This window comes from Delphinapterus leucas, chromosome 5, assembly GCF_059928025.1.
Source record: "Delphinapterus leucas isolate spDelLeu-1000000601 "Yukka" chromosome 5, BTC_Dleu_Yukka2, whole genome shotgun sequence".
NCBI lineage: Eukaryota > Metazoa > Chordata > Mammalia > Artiodactyla > Monodontidae > Delphinapterus > Delphinapterus leucas.
Window position 1 is genome coordinate 91,158,286 of NC_143133.1, and position 16,315 is coordinate 91,174,600.

Here is a 16,315-nt window from a genome sequence, read left to right on the forward strand (position 1 = left end):
AGAGGACCCTCCGTGGAATTGTTGTACTGCCACGCCTTTCATGATTCCCTAATAGATGTTTTCATGTGTGCTGTACCCTCTAAGGGAGAGAATCCCAGCTAAACACAAGAAAAATCTGTTCAGGCTGGCTGTGGGAGAAGGGGAAGCTGGTGGCTGATTCCAATTCTTACGTTCGGGGGAAAGACAATATTTCTATCTTGTTGATCACATTTACAGGCAGTTACTTCAAGGGGGAAAGGAGAGCTGGGTAATTGCTGAAGTAAAGGCTTTAAGAGAAAATGATTTCATTGTCTTTAGCAAACATCCACAGAGACAAATCTCTGACCTTACCTGGTAAGCACTGAGAAAATGCTAAGGATAAGGGGGAAATTCAGAAGACTTGGGGACTTTGCTTTTTCTTATCTGGGTCAGACATTGATCTTTGAAAAATGATCCCCTACTGTACAGTCATTAACCGATCATTTACAGAGTTCCACTGCTGCAGATCCTGGAGTAGGGGAGAACACTTGAGTGGATGGAGAACAAATGACCCACATTAAAAATCGATGAAGGTGCAGCTCTATTTACAATAGCCAGGACATGGAAGCAACCTAAGTGTCCATCAACAGATGAATGGAGAAAGAAGATGTGGCACATATATCCAATGGAATATTACTCAGCCATAAAAAGAAACAAAATTGAGGGGGTTTTTTGTTTTTTTTTTCTTTTGCGGTACGCAGGCCTCTCACTGTTGTGACCTCTCCTGTTGCGGAGCACAGGCTCAGACGCGCAGGCTCAGTGGCCATGGCTCACGGGCCCAGCCGCTCCGCGGCATGTGGGATCTTCCCGGACCGGGGCACGAACCCGTGTCCCCTGCATCGGCAGGCGGACTCTCAACCACTGCGCCACTAGGGAAGCCCCAAAATTGAGTTATTTGTAGTGAGGTGGATGGACCTAGAGTCTGTCATACAGAGTGAAGTAAGTCAGAAAGAGAAAAACAAATACCGTATGCTAACACATATATATGGAATCTAAGGAAAAAAAAAAAGGTCATGAAGAACCTAGGGGCAAGACGGGAATAAAGACACAGACCTACTAGAGAATGGACTTGAGGATACGGGGAGGGGGAAGGGTAAGCTGGGACAAAGTGAGAGAGTGGCATGGACATATATACACTACCAAACGTAAAATAGATAGCTAGTGGGAAGCAGCCGCATAGCACAGGGAGATCAGCTCGGGTCTTTGTGACCACCTAGAGGGGTGGGATAGCGAGGGTGGGAGGGAGGGAGACACAAGAGGGAAGAGATATAGGAACATATTTATATGTATAACTGATTCACTTTGTTATAAAGCAGAAACTAACATACCATTCTAAAGCAATTATACTCCAATAAAGATGTTAAAGATGTTAAAAAAAAAATCAATGAAGGGTTGATGGGAAGCAAGGGGCAACTTGAGTTTTTTTTTTTTTTTTTAAATTTCTGAAAGCCATTCACTGGCTAAATATTTAAGGAGAAAATATGAAGCATAGTAACATTTTGCAGCCACTTTGGAGAATCATTTGGAACCTCAAAATGTTAATAGATTTACCCTGAGACCAGGAATTCCACTCTTAGAAATAATACCCAAGAGAAATGTAGACATATATCCACACAAATGTTCGTATGAATGTTTATAGCAGCACTATTCATAATTCCCAAAAAGTGGGGAGGGAAACCCAGATGTCTGTTAACTGTTGACGGATAACCTAAGTTTGTATATGCACATGATGGAATGTTATTCAGCCATAAAAAAGGAATGCAGTACTGATACATGCTACAACATGGATGAACCTTGAAAATATTACTCTAAGTGAAAGAAGCCAGACACAACAGGCTACATATTGTGTGACTCCATCTATATAAAATGTCCAGAATAGGCAAATCCATAGAGGTAGAAAGTAGATTAGTGATTGCCAGGGTCTGGGCGTAGGGGAGAATGGGGAGTGACCAGTAGTGGATATGAGCTCTCTTTTGGGCTGATCAAAATGTTCCCAAATTAGATAGTGATGATGGCTGCACAGCAATGTGAATATACTGAATCGTACAATTAAAAAGGGCGCATTTTTGGTATTTAAAAAATTTTACGGCACGTAAATTATATCACAATAAAATATGAAGCTTGAAACTTTATTCAAGAAACGTTTAAGGCTTTCCTGGTGGCGCAGTTGTTGAGAGTCCGCCTGCCGATGCAGGGGACACGGGTTCGTGCCCTGGTCTGGGAAGATCCCGCATGCCACAGAGCAACTGGGCCCGTGAGCCACAAGTACTGAGCCTGCGACTCTGGAGCCTGTGCTCCACAGCAGGAGAGGCCGCGACAGTGAGAGGCCCGCGCACCGCGATGAAGAGTGGCCCGTGCTCGCCACAACTAGAGAAAGCCCTCGCACAGAAACGAAGACCCAACGCAGCCAAATAAATAAATAAATAAAACGAATTTATTTAAAAAAAAAAAGATTAAAAAAAAAGAAACCTTTAAAATATAACCCAATTACAATAAAGCATTGAGGAAAGACAGAAAACACCTGGCACAAGAAAGAAAATGAGAACAAATCTTTTCTCTTGCTCATTCTCTCTTCATCTCTAGCCTGATCAATTACAGTAGCTTTGTAATAAATTTTCTAGTCTCTAATCATGCTCCCCTAAAATCCATCCTTAATATTATAAAAATGATATTTCTAAAGTCCAAATCATGCTATGTCCTTGCCCTATTGGTTCCCGGTGTTGATAGTAGATGAAGCTGTAAGCTGAGATGCTTGGAGTGTGAAGGACTGGGGTTCCCTTGCAAGGCCATCAGGTTTTACTTTACCTGAGCCCCAACCTGGGCACTGGGAAGAATCCCTGCACGGAATGGCCTGGGTCAGCGTCATCTCCAGTAACAGCATTTTGATCACGCTATATGAACAAAAGAGTATTATTATTATTATTTTTTTTTTTTTGCGGTACGCGGGCCTCTCACTGTTGTGGCCCCTCCCGTTGCGGAGCACAGGCTCCGGATGCACAGGCTCAGCGGCCATGGCTCACGGGCCCAGCCGCTCCGTGGCATGTGGGATCTTCCCGGACCAGGGCACGAACCCATGTCCCCTGCATCGGCAGGTGGACTCTCAACCACTGCGCCACCAGGGAAGCCCAAGAGTATTATTTTTTTTAAAAAAGGAAACCAAACCATTGGCCAATAGATATTATGCAATAAGCACATCACAGAAATACAAAGTCTCAGTGTACATTCCCAGTGCCCTTCCCTGGGGAAAGTCCAGTCAATAAATGCACTTGAGTTTGGTCTTCAGTCCTGGTTCTCTGAGGTTCTGGTCCTGGTCCTTTCATGAATCACATCTGCTACCTCCAGTGCCGGCCCCAGTCCCACAAACACAAGGGAAATCGGTGAAAAGAAGTTTTACAGGGAGGCTTGGGAACCTCCTCTGAGCTAGCGGACGCAGTTTTATTTCTAGCCAAACTCTCATCATACCCAGCATTCAATGATGAGTTACTGATGTCCTCACTTGAGAAAATCCTCTCCCACCCTGTGAGACTTCTATTCATTTCATTATCATTAAAACTGTCTTCAAACAGGATTCCTGGTGCTACACAGCAGAACTGGTAAATTTCTCACCCCCAGTCTTACAAAGGGATTAGATACTCAGTGCCCAAAGGACAAATCCAAAGGTAGTAATAAGGTTTCTTCTAAGTGTCAAGTGCCTGGGCTTCCCTGGTATAAAAGGAGTCTGAGCTTTGAAAATGCCTGCCATGGGCACAGGTAGAGAAGAGTTTGTGTATTTGCCTATCCTGCACAACGCCGTTATTGTCTAGGAACTGGCAAGTCACCCCAGTTTACTCACAGTGGGCATTGAATAGGTGTAGGCAAATTACCTGGGCTATTAAAGACAGGATGTCCTGAGAGGCCTCCTCCTTCCCTCCCTCCTCCCCCATCCCCAGCAGTAAAACTGCATCCCAAGTACAGAACATTCCTAAGCCTGCATGCCTGGTAGACTTGTTCTTGGCTCTGCTAGTCTAAGCCCTGACTGGATGGCTTCTCAGAATTCCTCTCTGGCTGACTTGACGTTTTTTCAGATGATGTGCTAGATGGAGAGATAAGATTTCAGATTCTTGTCCATGCAAGTGAAGTTTAAAGCATGTCTCTTGGTTGAGTTGCTGATTTACTAGAGAATTTTTAGGGTTTCTTTTTGGACATTAAGGCTTCAGTCAGTGGCTGAGGTCAGCTTGGAAATTTCTTCAACATCCTGGGATCTGTTCTGTTAATTCCAAGATCCATGAGGGCTTGTGTTCACTAGCAGAGAGAGGAAAAGACCAGGGGTTTGCAGAGTAGGACCTGGGCCAGGAACTTGTAACCACGTGAGCCTGGACCACTTGTGGAACCAAGGCCTCTGTAAAAGGAATTAGACTGAACGGTCTACTACACTGCATGTAGGAAGGGGATGTGAAGTCTTTTTCCTTCCAAAGTAAATGCTGTGAACTTTTGGTGGTAAGTTTCCTTAATTCAGCTTTGTATTTTTTCAATCCAGAAGACAACTTTGAAAGTGGGAGATTTATTTAGTTTAAGGCAATGTCTACTCACATAATTCTCAGAACTTGCATGATGGTTATTTTGCTATTGTGTGTTCCTACTGAAGAGTGAGAGCTAGACTCTTAAGAATCATATCAAATTATCTCAGTTTCCGATAAATAGGGGAAAAAGAATCAATGAACCTGTTAGAGGTAAATTTGAGGAGGCTCAGACTCAAGGATCCTTTGGGTGCTGAGCCCCCTGAGGGCAGGGACTGCGTGTGTCCATGTGGATAGTTCTCCTCCAGCCCACGTCAGCACCTGCGCACAACAGGCACCCAGGAAATGCTTGTTGTGGTTAAATAAGAGCCATTTTTCCGGAAGACTTTGAAAGACAGAGACAAAGGCAGGGTGGGCTCTCATTAAGCCACAGTTTCCTTTCATTTTCCCTCCCTCCTCCATCTTTCTTTTTCTTCCTTCCTTTCTTTCTTTTCTTTCTTTCTTTCTTTCTTTCTTCTTTCTTTCTTTTTTTCTTTCTTCTTTCTTTCCTCTCTCTTTTCTTTCTTTCTTTTCTTTCCCTCTCCTTTCTTTCTTCCTTCCTTCCTTCCTTCCATGTATTAGATACTCTAAATAATTTGAAAGTATTTGAAACAACGCTTCATATTTGGCAGGGCTCTACGGAACCTGCCTAAAAATGAACATATTTCCAAACATGTGCTGTATCAAGTATGGGGCCAGGCATCCAAGCCTACTTCTGTGGACTCTCTCATTTACCTAGAGGATATTGAGATCAGTGCCGATCAAGGAATCAAATTCCTGAGGGCTGTATTGAAACTCCTTTTATTGGAAGTAATGTAAACCCAGTTAAGCAAAAAGATTTTTATTGGGTCATCATGGGAAGGGCAGGGGCATGCTGAACCATAGCGATTACTGGGATCAGGGCAAGGAATGGAGCCAGGAACCCTTTCTCCATCTCTCAACACTGTCTCTCTCTGCTTCTTTGTCTTCCTAAAACCCATAGACTGAGAACTAGCCTCTGGTTGCAAGTGCAGAAATCCCAGGGGAGGCTTCTAATTGGACCAGCTTGGGTCACATGCCTTCTCAGGTGGCCAGTGAGGCACTATGGTTGGTGGCAGCCTAGAGTCACCGACTGCAGTGGGGAAGGGGCAGTCCCCCTCAAAGAAGGGATGCCTTTCCTGGAAGAAAGGAGGGTGCTGGATAAGCAATCAAGTGCATTTCCAGGGACCAGGGAGTAGTCATAGAAACCGTGGACTGAAAGAGAGTGCTTGCTGACTAAGAAGCCCTGGCTTGCTCCTAAGTGTTCAGAGGAACGCATTTAACTTCAGCAACTGCAACTCTGTGCACTTGGATAAGTAGAAAAAAAGCCAAGAAACAGAAAAATAGCGATATAAATGGTGCAATGAATTCAGTTTGACGCCCCACCTACTGAGCACATGTCCTAACCTGAGAATGCGTGGGTGACATGAATCTCATTGGTCTCTTCTCCCCACAGAACAAATATCTCTTCCCCCTGACTAAGTGTACTCTTTAAATATATATGTTCTTCATAGAACTTGGCACTTGAATTCAAGCCAACTCTTTTATTTAATGCTGTGTCAGAAAAGCAGACATCATTTCCAGCACTGGAGGGAAACTGTGCTTGGCTTACAAAGAGGCAGTTGCCAAGGTGGTGCCTTCCTAAATTTCTCTGGGTAATTTTGTCTATATGTGATTTTTACCATATACACTGATGGATTTTAGAAATTAAACTCCTATGAGACAAGGTGCTTCTTATGTTTTTGTAGGTGCGTCTGAATGTATTATTCCGTTGAAATCTCTTTACTGCAGCTCTTTCCTGTTTGTGTGGGTATCTGGTAGAAATGGGAAGAATGACGAATGATGAATGAGTGGCTTTGGGAGATGTAAGGTGTGACATTACTGCAACAGAGGAGTTTTTCATTCGTGTAGAGTTCCTTATATTTTACTCATTCTTTAAAATTCTGGTTGATGCTGTAATGGTGTATTTAAGGATAGACTCACAAGGCTAGGTTCTTTTGAATCATCTGATTTAGTCTTCCAGCTAACTCTTAAATCCCAAAGGACCATCCAGGGTGGGATTGAATACCCCAGTGACCTAGGACACCTCTCACTAAGAGCAAGCCTCTGATCTTCAGATAATTCTAACCACTGAAACGATGTTCCCCATGTATTGAGCATGATTCTGAATTCCTGTAATTTATACCCTTTGATGTAGTATACGTGCTCCCAGAGTCACATGGAAATCATCTAATCCCTCCTCCTCTTGGCAGCATTTCAAGCCTTTGAAGACACAAGTTATGTCCCTACACGTCTCGTTGTCCCCTGCTTTCTTCTCACCATTTGTTCCTGATGATGCTGGTGATGATAATGATGACGCTAGAAATAATAAATAATCAACATTTATTGGTTACATATTATATGCCAGGTGTCATTTTAAGCAGCTTATATATATTAACTCATAAATATCTTATAACAACCCTATGAAGTAAGTATTTTAAGCAGCTTATATATATTAACTCATAAATATCTTATAACAACCCTATGAAGTAAGTATTGGTATTATCCCCATTTTATACACGAGGCACCGAGAGGTTAAGTAATGTGCCCAGAGTTATACAGCTAGTAAGTAACAGACCCTGACTTTGAACCAGGTGGTTTGGCTCCTAAGACTTCCCTCTCAACACCATTGCGAGATGACACTCCTCTAATGTGATCCAGGCTGTCCCCATTCTCTGTTAGAATGATATCCGGGAGCGGATACGGTGCTACAGGCGCTGTCTATGGATCACAGTTTTCTACTCAGTAAATTTCTATTAACGCCACGCAATCTTCCATGAGCTGCGTGCGGTACCCTGTAAACACTGAAGCAAAGGGGAGTTCATCAACTGTCTTTACCAGTGTGGTTATGCCTGTGCCTCATTCAACGTGTGAAGTTAACTCAGACCAAGCCAATTAGAACAATCACTACAGCTTTCCCCCGATATCTGAGCACCTAAAACTAGGAACCACAAATCATAGAAGAACGTTCTCATGCGTGTGAGAATCGACCACTTGTATTAAAGCAGTCAGGGTCCATCATTTTTGGATCCCGGGTAGCTTTCTGGAGCTGCCGTTCAACTCAGGAGACTTGGCTAAATCACATGGCTTCATTAGTATTTGGTTCTATAACAAGAGCCTTTTATGTTTGAAATCGTTCATGATCTAATGTCTGACATTCCCTTTAAGGATTTGATTAAAGTTGAGAATCTTTGTGAAAATAGTGACCAGTGATTAAATACAATGAACAGAAGCAGATTTACAGGCAATAAGCCCTGGGGTTTTAAGCAAGGCTGGATGTTTATTGAAAGAGAAACATACAATTTTCAGAATTAACATTTCAAAATGTTGCTATTACAAACATATTAAGTAACTCTGGAAACTGGCCTAAATTGCTGGGACCTAAATAAAATATCTTGGAAGAAAATAATGATGTTCAAGTCAGTAAGACATCATTTGCTTTATTTTTGAGTGTTTCATGCAGCCATCCTGAGAGCTGCGCTCCAAGGCTCCTAAGCTCACAGTTGAGTTTTATGTAAGCCAATACCACCCCGCCTGCATAAGAGATCGCACATTTTAGTGTAGAACATAACATTGTAGCAGTGGGGATGGCAAAGTCACTGTGCCCCAGTGACGTCCACGAATAAGAGGTGATGTAGATGGTTAATAAGAAATCGCATATTTTGCCAAATTTTCAAATTTTTTAGTTTCAGTACAGACCACTGCAATCCATCAGTCTCCTTCATTCACTTAATGAACAGTTAAGGGCTCACAGCCCTATTGATAAGTATTGGGAATACAATAAGACACAGTCTTCCACCTTAACCACATGGTCAAACTTCCCAATTCCAATAGTGGACACTGTTAACCAAGTCAAACGTCACCATGTCCCTCCTGATGTGATGCACAAGAAAGGGCACCATATCACCCTGGTAGTTCCTGCCAAACTTGCTTAACCTGAATCTAATCACAAGGAAACAATTAGACAAATCCAAATTCGGGGGCGATGTACAAAACTGACCTGGACACTCTAAAAATGTCAATGTCAAGAAAAGAAAAAAGGCAGGGAACTATGGCAGGATAAAGAGATTCTAGAAACGTGATAATTAAATACAATGAATGAACCCTGATTGATCCTGAATTTTTTGTAAAAAGCTATAAATGTCATTGTTAGGAAGTTTGGGAAGTTTGAATATCTACTCTATATCATATTATTATATATTATATTCTCTATATTATATATTCTCTATATTACATATATTCTATGTAATTGTATAAATGTTACATTTTTGGAGTATGATAATGACATTGTAACTTATATGGGTAAGTTTATATTCTTAGAAGATACATATTACTAAAGTATTACGAGGTAAATGTCATGATGCCTAAAGCTTACTTTCAAATGGTTCAGTAAAAAAAAAAATGTGTATCTGTTAATATAGTAGTATCTATTTTCTTTATACATTGATTTTATATTTTATACTGATATATTAATATCTATATTGTATATATATATGTGTATACACATATAAGATTATTTTATTAGCTAATAGAAGTTTATTTTCTCATCGTTTTGGAGGCTAGAAGTCTGAAATCAGGGTGGTGACAGGACCACGTGTCCTCTGAATCCTGTAGAGGAGGGTCCTTCCTTGCGTCTTCCGGCTGGGCTGCGTGTGGCTGCCAGCAATCTTTGGCATTCCTTGGTTTGCAGCTACATCTTTGCGTCTGTCTTCATGTGATATTCTTTCTGTGTGTCTTTGTCCAAATTTCCCTCTTCTTATAAGGACACCAGTCATTGAATTAGGGCCCACCTTAATCCAGTATGTCTTCTTCTTATCTTGATTATATCTGCAAAGACCCTATTTCCAAATAAGGTCATATTCACAGGTACTGGGTAGACATGAATTCTGGGGGGATGCTACTCAACCCAGTACAGTCTATAAAGGCTTTATAGAGGTAGGGCAAGAGGGAGACGAAGGAAGCATGCACAATGGGGCAAAATGTTAACTAATGGTGAATTTTGGTGAAAGGTATATAAAAGTTTATTGTTCCATTATTTCAAGTTTCCTAACGATTTGAAGTATTTCAAAATAAAATAAAATCCAGGGGAAAAAATGCTATGCAAAAAAAGGTGGGGGACATTACCCTTGCCCGTGAGTCTAGTTCAATGTCATGGAGGACACAGTGGAGATATGCATCATGGCGACCTCAGTGTACCTGTAGACAATGATGCTAACTCAGTCTGGGCACCTTGGGAAGCGTTTCCATGAGAAGCGACACCCAACTGAGCCGAGTCTGAAGGCCAGCGCAGGAGTCAGTGGCAGGGGTGAGGGTGCACTTGGGGAGCTGCCAGCGGGTGAGAATGGTTGGAGCCAAGGGCATGTGTGTGATGGGAGTGGAGCCTGGAGAGAGGCAGGAAGCATGACCTCGAGGATGCTGCATCGAGACAGTTGTTTTTCACCAGGAAGACCAGGAGAATCCAATGTGAGATTTTCAGCAAGTATAACCAGACCAAATTTTTGATTGGGGGCTAGGAGTGTGGAGAAGCCTGGGGAAAAACCAGCTGGGAGTCTGGTGGAACAAGGGGTGTCAGAGTAGGGGAGGGTGTGGGAGAGCTGTGAAAGCTAAAACCGGAAGGGCTTAGTTTGAATGGAGGTTGAGGAAGAGGGATGCAAGGCGACTGGCTGGTTGGTGCCACCCTTCCCTTCAGGGGATACAGGAGGAAGAGAAGGAAGGGCTGCAGACGGAAGGTGGTGGAGGGAATAAAGGCTATGCTCAGTTTGGATGTGCTGAACTTGAAGGGCTAGGCGGAGGCCTCAGGGAGGTGCCTGAAGCCCAGGAAACACGGACCTAGCCTGGTGACTCATGCACTTACTGGTGTTAAGTGAAATCATGGATTTTGAGATTTCCCAGTTAGAGTGTAGAGGCAAGTAGAAGGCTGGGCATGGATCCTGAGAAGCAGGACAGAAGGAGAAGCCCCAGCCAAAGAGACCAAGGAGAAGTGGACGGAGAGGTGGGAGGAAAGCCAGGAGCCTGACGGCAGGAAGTCCAAGAGGAGGGTGTTTTGGGGGAGGGAGTGGACGGCAACGTGGGACAGCACACAGGGCCCAAGGGTAATGAGACTGACACGAGTCCTTTGCATTTTGCAATCGGGAATCCCAGACGTTTCAATAAGGCAGAGGTCAGATGGCCGAAGACCGGGTGTTTCATTAAAGGGGAGGAAGCACAGAGCCAAACGGGGCAGAATATTCTTACCAGAAACTTGGCCGACAAGAGCAGAGAGATAGAGCAATGGTTAGCAAGAGGCAAGGGGTTGGGGCATATGTTCATTTTTATAAGAGGAGAGAAACTTGAGTCTGTGTGTCAGCGGAGAAGCCAGCAGGGAGGTCAGGCTGAAGACAGCAGAGAGCAGACATCACTGACACAGCGAGTGCTGGGGAATCACACCTGGGGCGCAGGTGGAGGGAACCCCGTTCTCACTGAGATGGTGAGGTGGGGGCCAGAGGAGAGAGGAGGTGTGGGCCTGGGATCTCCTTGGGGCCTCATGAGCGACAAGGGAGAGGAGGATGGAGACCATGCCGAGTCAGAACCCCTGGAGGCTGTGATTGGAGTGGACAGGAGACAGAAGGCGGAGGGGGTAACCAAAGGAGGTGAAAACAGGGCTACACACGAGGGCATTTGGAAGCAAAATGATCAGCAAATACAACGTGAAAGTGAAAAGTCAAAATGAAATGTGGACTTGGAGGGAGGGATGGGGGCCTACGTGTTATCAACTCAGGGGATCAGTGTTCACCCTTAATTAATGAAACATGACTTCTCCCTGCCTTATCCCTCAGGTACTTGGAAAACCCTGGGCTGGGAGTGGCAAAGAGGGAAATACTGGCACAGTGAACAGGAGATCATTGGTGAAGGGGTATTGGGTAGCCCAAACTACAGAATTCACAGCATCTGGCTCAGGTCCAGGAACTCTTAGCAGGGTTTAAAAAATGTATTTAAAAAAAAATTATAGGGCTTCCCTGGTGGCACAGTGGTTGAGAGTCCGCCTGCCGATGCAGGGGACACGGGTTCGTGCCCTGGTCCGTGAAGATCCCACGTGCCACGGAGCGGCTGGGCCCTTGAGCCATGGCCGCTGAGCCTGCGCGTCCGGAGCCTGTGCTCCGCAACGGGAGAGGCCACAAAAATGTATTTTAAAAAAAATTATAGGTTCACGGGAAGTTGCAAAAAATAGTACAAAGTGATCTGGTGAATTCTCCCCCCAGTCGCCCCCCCATCTTACATAATTATAGTACATTAACAAATGCAGGAATTTGACATTGGTACAAATGCATGTGTATAAATCCATGCCATTTAATCACATATATAAAATCATGTAATCACCAGTGCAGTCAAGATACAGGGCTAGTCCATGACCACAAAGATCCCCCTTATTCTACCCATGCATGTCATATCACTCTCCCCGTCCCTAACCCCTGGCAACCACTAATGTTTTCCATTTCTAATTTTCTCATCTTGAGAATGTTATATAAATGTCATTCCCTGTTATTGCTGAATGGTATTTCATGGTATGGATTGTTGACCTTAAAGAAATAGACTGCCAGTTTATTTCTCCAGCAAAGATGGGTTTATTTGGTATCAGCAGAGAATTGCATTTTGGGGTTTGCAACCTCTGTGAGCCACGTGCAAGTGCCCAGGCAAGGGACAAATACTTACTGAAGGAAGAGGTGGTTGGGAAGGCTACAGTAAATGGAGAGTCCATAGCTTTTCATTGGCTGAGTCCTTGACGCGAGAGAAAGGAGTTTTTCCTCTTCCCTTTGGGCGTGGCTGTCGTCGGGGCATGAGAGCTCCCCCTTCTGGATTCCATTTAATTGAGGTTTCTGTTTATTAATTTTTTACAGGATGTACCACAGTGTGTTTAACCACTCAGCTACTGAGGGATATCTTGGTTGTTTCCAGTTATGGGCTATTTTTAAAAAATTTTTATTAATTAATTTATTAATTTTTATTTTTATAAAGTTGACTTACTGTAGCCTCAGGCGTCCTCCCGACCTCACGGTCAGCTTTGGAACTGAAATCAAGTCTGGAGAATTGTACCTCTTTTCCAGGATCCACATGCCTCTGGATGCAAAAATAAAGAAATGCTAGTAAACAAACAAACAAACAAATAAATGCTAGTAGGTTCCTGTGCATTGTTACTCTGTGCCCCAGGCAGTTTGGGATTTGTCTGCTATCCCAAAAAGGCAAAGAGTAAATGGGAAGGGCAGAAACTTAAAAATCTGACATCCTAAAGACAGTGGTCCCCTTTGACTTTCGTCAGTTTGCAGCCACAGAAAGGAAATAGAAGAATGTGCACTAAGTGACGCAAGCCAGAAAGAGAAAGACACATATCACATGGTATCACTTATATGTGGAATCTAAAATATGACACAAATGAACTTATTTACAAGACTTTCTTACAAAATTTATTTACAAAACAGACTCACAGACATAGAAAACAAATTTATGGTTACCAAAAGGGAAAGAAGGTAGGGGATAAATTAGGAGTTTGGGATTAGCAGATACAAACTACTATAAGTAAAATAGATAAACAACAAGGTGCTACTGTATAGCACAGGGAACTACATTTAATATCCTGTGATAAACTGTAAAAGAAAAGAATATGAAAAAGAATATATGTATGTATCACGTTGCTGTACACTTGAAATTAAGACAACATAGTAAATCAACTATGCTTCAATAAAAAAAAGTTTTTTTTAATGAATAGAAAAGAAGAAGAATGTGGGAGAGGAGGCCTTGAGGAGGAAGTCTTGGGCACACCACACAGGACAACGGCCTTCCTTGACGCACTCAGAGGTCTGGCAGGTTATTTTTAACTGCCACATTGTAAAGTCAATGTTTGCACTTTGATAAGTGTCCTGTCCAGTGGCTTGTTCTAAACTCTGGCCTGGGAGGTGACTGGAAGAGTCTAGGAGTGGTGTGTGAGAGGGAAACCGGGTGAGTGAAATATAATAATCCTGTAGCCACCAGCCCTGATATCCCTGACAGATGGAACAATCAGTGTGCATTGTGTTGCCCTGCTTGCATCACCTGGTCATGAGTTGTTGGTGGAATTTGTGGAATGGATTGTTCTCTTGGAGTCACCCAATACCCCCAAACAATGGGCGTACACATTCTTAGTTTTATGTAAGGGCTAATAAGGAATGTTCCATGCACCCGATCAGAAGCAGGAAGCTGGTGCCTGACTGCCTGCTGACCTGCCTTCTTTCTCTCTCTTTCTCCCCTCCTGTCTTTAAGGAAGAAAAGAAGAGGGAGGAAGGGAAAGCAAGATAGATCCATTGCGCAGAGGTCACTGGGAGAATTATGCCACAGGTTGGAGGGAAGATAGGTATGGAAAACAAGGGATACCCTGGGGTTTTCACTTCATAGAATTTGCTTTTATTCCTTTGTTGTTTTTTCTCACTGAATACTCTTCTAGAAAAAAAGGCATTAAAGTCTGAGGTAACTATTGTGAGGCCCTGCCTTACTCATACGTTCAGGTTTAGATTTAAGAGCTGAGAAAGTCCCCTCTCCAACTGCAACATTGCAGGGTTTTTCGGTTGCACGTAACACAAAGCCCAACTCAGACTGGGTTAAACAATAAAAGAGATAAATTGACTCAGCACTAGAAAGGTCAGAAACAGTGGTCTCAGAGTCAGTTTGATTTAGTAACTTGTCAGATATCTTTTCTTTACCATCTGTGGTGACAATTTCAAACTGAGACGGGCTCCATGTTTCAGTGTCCATCTCCAGAGAGAGGAGGCCAGTCCTCAGGGCTGGCTGGTCGCCTATAACCAGCCCCTCTGACCTGGGAGAAGTCATGTACCAGCTGGCTGAGGCTTGGCTTTCCCGAACCGGTCCCTGCAGTGTGGAGGTGGGCTCACCCGGAGATGCAATCACCACGGCTGCTTCACAGTGAGGGAAGGATGGCGTGGATCCTGGGGTGACAACTGCAATGCCCACCACTACACCTTCTAAAAAGGTCCCTCTGATTCCTGCACTGAGGGTGAAAACTCCTTTAAGAGGGCATCAAGCCTCTCATTCTGAAATTTGAGATAAAATTGAAACAGTAACTGGATTGACATTAAAATATATTGAGAGGGTGAGTTTTTACTAACACAAATGTCAATGACCTGAGGAGTAATTTTATTCTCTATAATTGAATCAAATCAACTCACGAGCCCTAATTTCTACTTGGTAATAGAAAACTAAATTTTTCTAGTTCAAGATAAATTCAATTACTTCTGGTTTAAATCCTAGCCTTTTTTAAAAAAAATAAAACACAGGTTAGCTTTTTAAAAAAAATTTATTTACTTACTTTTGGCTGTGTTGGGTCTTCGTTGCTGCGCGCAGGCTTTCTCTAGGTGTGGCGAGCGGGGGCTACTCTTTGTTGCAGTGTGAGGGCTTCTCATTGCGGTGGCTTCTCTTGTTGTGGAGCACGGGCTCTAGGCGCGCGGGCTTCAGTAGTTGCAGCACGTGGGCTCAGTCGTTGTGGCTCACAGGCTCTAGAGCGCAGGCTCAGTAGTTGTGGCTCGTGGGCTCTATAGCGCAAGCTAAGTAGTTGTGGTGCACGGGCTTAGTTGCTCCGCGGCATGTGGAATCTTCCCGGACCAGGGCTCGAACCCGTGTCCCCTGCGTTGGCAGGCAGACTCCCAACCACTGCGCCACCAGGGAAGTGCCACAGGTTAGCATTTAAACAAACCTCCCTCCACATGACTTCAAGCCCCCATACGTACCCTTAATCTTCTCAGCTCTTCTGCTGGAGAATTTGCCCCTTGCCGTGGCAGTCTGCTTTGGGACTGTTTCCTTCCCCAGAACTTTGTAGTAGCCGTAGAAGAAAGAGAATAGGGTCCTTAATACACCATGGCAGGTACCAACCTCCTGAGGTGTTTGAGGAAAGGTGCCTGACAGCCCACTCCATCCAGGAGCCAGCAAGGGCGTTTCCGATCTGGGCACTACTGGGGGCACTGATTGCCCTCGCCAGTGAACCAAGACCAGCAGACGCTCTCCGAGGCTCCAGCACACCATGGCGAGAGCCGTCAGGATGTGACTCTAGACACAGGAAACCCAGTCCTTGAGTAAATTCTTCGTCAAGATTTTTCTTCTCTTCCCACTTTTTTTTTTTTTAAATTTTCTCCCTATGAATGATCTTGGTTCCTGTCACTCTTATGCATGACCTTAACATTTAGGGGATGAGCAACTGAGAGGTCCTTCTTGGGAAGAGCCTCTTCTGAGCTGGCTTTGGCTTTGGGCATCTGTCCTCACTGCCACCCACTGCTGATGTCTGTAGTCTGCCTGTGGCTTCCAGGTCTATCCACTATAAGGCTGTTCTCAGTCCATTGCCTTTTTCTCAGCCAAACTCTTGCCCCATCTCAGGGAGAAGGGGAGGAGGGAAGCCATGGGAAGATGTTTGCTGCTCTTCTGAGCTGCTCTGCTGATGAAAGAAATGTGGGAGGTGGCCGTCCATCTCAGAGGGTCCCTCTGGCTGGACTTGCCCTGTGGCCATTGCTATTCTGGGATGGCCCTGCATGTCGCCACAGGGCTCTCTGTGAGAATGTTTCCTTGCAGGACTCTCCATTGGTATGGAGGCACAAGTCTTCCTACTCCCAGATCCTCAAACCCTTTGGAGGGTTTCTCTCCCTCCTACCCCTGGGGTTGGACTTTCCATCAGCCATCCTGACCAATGATTTACT

The 16,315-nt window shown here is 44.1% G+C and overlaps 1 non-coding gene across 1 annotated transcript; it reads right to left on the reverse strand.

Annotated features, from left to right (window-relative positions):
* Positions 1–15,557: 15,557 nt before the first annotated feature.
* Positions 15,558–15,685, reverse strand: LOC115803995 (small nucleolar RNA SNORA3/SNORA45 family). Its single transcript, XR_004024801.1, has one exon. It is a non-coding gene; the product is annotated as a small nucleolar RNA SNORA3/SNORA45 family (small nucleolar RNA).
* Positions 15,686–16,315: the final 630 nt, after the last annotated feature.